This window comes from Solea solea, chromosome 20, assembly GCF_958295425.1.
Source record: "Solea solea chromosome 20, fSolSol10.1, whole genome shotgun sequence".
Classification (NCBI taxonomy): domain Eukaryota; kingdom Metazoa; phylum Chordata; class Actinopteri; order Pleuronectiformes; family Soleidae; genus Solea; species Solea solea.
Genome location: NC_081153.1, coordinates 11,867,322 through 11,871,974, shown reverse-complemented (window position 1 = coordinate 11,871,974; position 4,653 = coordinate 11,867,322). Strand labels below are relative to the sequence as shown.

The window sequence follows — 4,653 nt, the reverse complement described above, 5'->3', positions numbered from 1 at the left end:
AGGTGCTGAAACCTTTCTTCTGCCCCAGAGCGGCATGTGGGGGTGTGCATCTGTGTGAAAAAGAAGGAAATGTGGTTCTGTGGTTCTTCTTTTGTGACATAATGGCAATTATCTCCTGCAGGCCATTCTAACACGTGCTACTTCGCCTGTCGAGTTATGCATGAGACCAAAGGCTCAGAGTCTGTGATATCAAAGGTTTGGCTCAGGCCTAATCATCACTTATCGATGAGCACTCAAGACTGTACACTGTAAAACGCTACAGCCCCTTTTAGTTATGTCAAATTAATACTTCTATTTAACTCAAAGAGCTCTGACAAGTTTTGGATTTTAAACTTAAGTGTGCACGTTTTCTGAATTTAAACTTTAAGTTCTATGTTGTGTTGACAATTTGACACCTTAGGCTGATCTTGATGTGTTCACTTAACTAGAATTTCTGAGTTATGATTAAATTGTGCGTGGGTGGTGAAAAGGGCGGGCTTTCATTGAGCAGGGGTGAGGGGGGATGGCAGGTGGCAAGATGGAAAAAAAAGCAGCTATTACTTTTAATCTTGAAAGAAAATCGTCTTTAAACCGTGGCAAAGTTTAAAGGTATATAAAATAACCTGTCTGCACATACAGCTAAGTTTTGTGTTCACAATTATGAATCTATAATCTATAAATATAGAAAAAAAGTGGTAAACAAAAGAGGACTACTTTCCATGGCGGATGGATAATATGCAGCGCTACCTGATAACAACCTGTGAATAGAGGCGGACTCATTTTCTCATCGAGTTGGAGCAGCAGGACCCCTAAAGGAGAGGAACTTTCCTACTGATTTACCTTACCGAAGGTGAGTTTTTATATATATCTTTTGATTAAGTATGTGTAAATCAATCTTAATGTTGTGTAAAATGATGTTTGAATGTAGATTTTAGTTTTTAACTGTAGCTGAAAACTTAATTGAAGTCGATAATAAGCTAACTACCGTGACCTTGTTAGACTCATTGTGGGCAAATTTCCTTAACCGCGCCTTTTCTAAAAAACTACATAATTCAAAAACATTAACCAATTAGGTCCGTTTTTATATATATTTAATATGCCTGGTTTTTAGCTAGACGGAGAGAGGAGATATTCATTTGCGTCAGACCTTCGTTTAATTTTTTTTCATTTTTTTTTTTTCCAATGTAAACCTGTGTTGTCAGTTAAACACGTTATTAGCGGAGTAAAAGCAAACCTCATTTTAACGGCGGCAATTTTTTTTTATCGCGAGATCAACGTTCCTTTTGGCCGAGCAAAATTTGTAGTTTTTTCACCTACTGTTGCAACAACTAGTAACGTTAAAAAAAACTACAACACCACACCGGATATAGCTAGACCGGAAAGAGTAGTAGGTGAACGTTACGCTTTGAGTGGATGACAGCGCTCCTCCGTCTCCAAGCGGGCTCTGCGTATCCAACACAGCCTGGATCATTTCTCGCCGCACTCCCTACATCCAAGTAATGATGTATGCAGTGTTATCAACTAAGCTGGCAGACCCCCCCAAACCGTAGTAAGGATACGTCCAAAGACCGCTAGCTCCTTTAGCTCGGGTTAGCTCGTTACGGCAACAACACACTAAATCGTGGGACTTTGTCTGCGTTGAAGAACTGCACTTTGTTCACAGCACTGCAGGGTGATACACAGCCTCTCTTATTATTGTGCGGCTCTCACAATAAGAGGAATAACTCAAAAATATGCAAGGTGACAGAGATATTAACCTGCGGCTGGCTAATGTATGTCTGATATCATGTATGTATATGTGCTATGTAATGTCTCTTCGTAGAATAAGATGTGTAATAATAATTAATCTAAAATAATATTTTGACACATTTTGGCTTGAACAAATATTGCGTCTCCTGCAATTTGAAATTGCAGTAAGCTGTATTGCTATTTCAATAACATTTGTATTAATTGTTCAGCCCTACACTACAGTATATGCCAATATTGTTTAAAAATAAAAAAAAACATTTGCAGAAAGTAAGCTGATCCACTTTTCTATGTTGATAAGAGCTTTGAAATGAGAAAAATAATGGGACAAAAAGAAATCAAGGGACATTTAGAATAGATAAAAATGTGTGATTAATTGCGAGTTAACAATGACATTAATGTGATTAATCGCAATTAAATATTTTTATTTTGACAACACTAGTAATCACCTGATGTTTCCGTCAGTCACTATTGAATTAAAACGAATGTTGCTGTAGACTAAACTGGTTCCGTCTGTTGACGTGTGTCTTAGCCAGCAGAAAGAGGGTCAGTGATGCTGTGGGACTGGTAGTCACACTCATGATATAGTTAAGTCTATTATAGTCTATCTATAATCAGTCTATTGTCTCCGTCACCAACAGCAACACTGCATAAAACAAAAGTAAATGTGTTGATAATTTTGTGTAATATGCCTACAGATAAACAATTAATATATGTTTTTCCCAATTTTCAGATATCTGCAAGAATGGGCATTTAATGAAGTGGAAATGTAAGTTTTGTCCATTCTTCAGTGCGCAAGGAGCCTTTAATGTATTTTCATTGTCTTTATAAAGCTTTATGCAGCTCCAATTTCTTTCTCTCATGCCCCCTTTTCTGTATTTTGTCATTTGTTTCAGCTGAGTGCCGAGTTCGACAGAGTTGTCACCAAAAACCTGCTGGAGTCATTTCTGGAAGGACTAGATGCCACAATGGCAAGTCTGTTGGAGATCTACAAAGCTGGGGTGGCATCAAAGAGGAGGTCAAACCTGAGCAGTGTTCTACAGTGTCTTCAACAGGAGGTATGGACTGTTCAGGAAAACAAATCTAATTTCTTATAAGTATGTACCAAAATAAGATGATTATAGAGGATTCTATTGCATTTACATACTCTTGCCTTTTTTGTGTAGGACACAAACCAACACAAAAGAACAGCTGCCTTACTTGGTCGTTTGCACTATCTGGCTGAGGATTCGTCAGATGTAATAAGGATGTGTGATGTAAGTCAATGTATTTACTAGGGCTGGAGAAATTACTCGATTAATAAATTAATCTTCATCTACTTTGATAATTGATTAATCGGTTTGAGTATTTTTCTTTAAATAAGAAAAAATAAGTTTTCTGATTTTTCAGCTTCTTAAATGTGAATATTCACTGGGAATATAATTTCCAGGTTTGAAGAACACTGATCAACATTTTCAATGTTTACTGACATTTTATTGATGAAACAACGACTAATCAAGAATTTTGAAAATAGTTGTTATTTGCAGCCCTAGTCTTTTATACAGATTTTTTTTTTGCCATAATTAAAATATCTACAATATTCCAACTACCAAGGACTAATCTGAAACTGTCAGTCTTTAACATATTTAACAAAATCTTCTACACAGAATTTACAGTAATAAACTTTGCTAATGTCATACTGTATCTCAATCTTATTTGAGATTGGGTATTAGTGCAGACCTTGTCAGAATAAAGGTTCAACCACTGTTCAGCATCGGTACATGTTATACAAAACAGTACAATTTAAGAAAGATACAGCAACCTGGCCCTCAATAGGCTGTATTAAAGGGGTTTATGTCTGTAAAATGTTTAAGTATTGATAAAATAATGAGATGTCACAACTGTTCTATCAGTATATTTTGACGTTCATAAAAATGAAAAAAAAACATGTTTTCCTTTATGAGACTTTAATTGTCTTTATCTTCGTCATCAGGCTCATGGAGAAACCCTTGATGAGAGGAATGCAGGTTGGACTGTTAATTGGACATGAGGAGTCTCTGCACGGTGCATTTGCTCTCAAAGTCTTCAACGTGGCTGTGGTGGTATAAGAGACAATCATTCTTCATGACCTACAGGATGTGCCCACAGGCTTCGCCATGCTGATGGGAGCAACATACTGCCTGAACCTCCAGTACCCACACCACATTGGGCCAAATTATAATGTGGAAATGTATGATACTTAACAACTTGTCTTTGGTGTGGTTTAGACATTTTGGCTGGTTTTGTTAGCACAGCTGTTTTTTAAGCTGCTGTTTAACGTGGTTCAAATAAATGACTGCATGAGCTGCAAGAGTCGATTGTGATTATTTCAAATCATTAAGCTTGATAGCATTAGTCAAAATAAAATAGACATTCAAATTAAAACAAATATGAAATTTAAATTTTATTAACTTGATTGTTGTCAATATAATATAAAATAGTTGTATCAACTTGAAATTGTAATTTATTATAATGCAGAAAGTGACTTTTACATCTCTGTAAATACAGGATATTTATTTGTTTGAACTTGCTGTAACGAGTTGAACCACAAAGCGATTGAAAGTTGAATCAACTTTATAACTAATAGAAGAATGTTGAGATAACTATACCACTGCACTTTACTCAACTTTATTAACTTGAGTTTACTAGTCAAAACAAGGATAATGCTTAAGTTGAGTTGAATTGCAATTCTAAGGCAGCAGGTGAACTTCCGTTTGCAAGTTGAACAGCCTAAAAATGTCTTACAGTGTAGCTCCCGGGTGTTTTGCTGGCTGTGCAGTTTAGGGTTTGGGATAATGTTTTGGATTAGTGCGTTAATCTCACTTGTTTGGCCCAATAACAACATTACAAGCAGGCTTAACAAAAGGATTGCTGAATACATTGTGTATATGTGACTCAATGAAGAGTACA

The 4,653-nt window shown here is 36.2% G+C and overlaps 1 long non-coding RNA gene across 1 annotated transcript; it reads left to right on the top strand.

Moving 5' to 3' along the window:
- The first annotated feature begins 251 nt into the window (after positions 1-251).
- Positions 252-4,048, top strand: LOC131447579 (uncharacterized). The gene is made up of 5 exons (XR_009234055.1): positions 252-829; positions 2,459-2,494; positions 2,622-2,783; positions 2,892-2,981; positions 3,698-4,048. It is a non-coding gene; the product is annotated as an uncharacterized LOC131447579 (long non-coding RNA).
- The last annotated feature ends 605 nt before the right edge of the window (positions 4,049-4,653 follow it).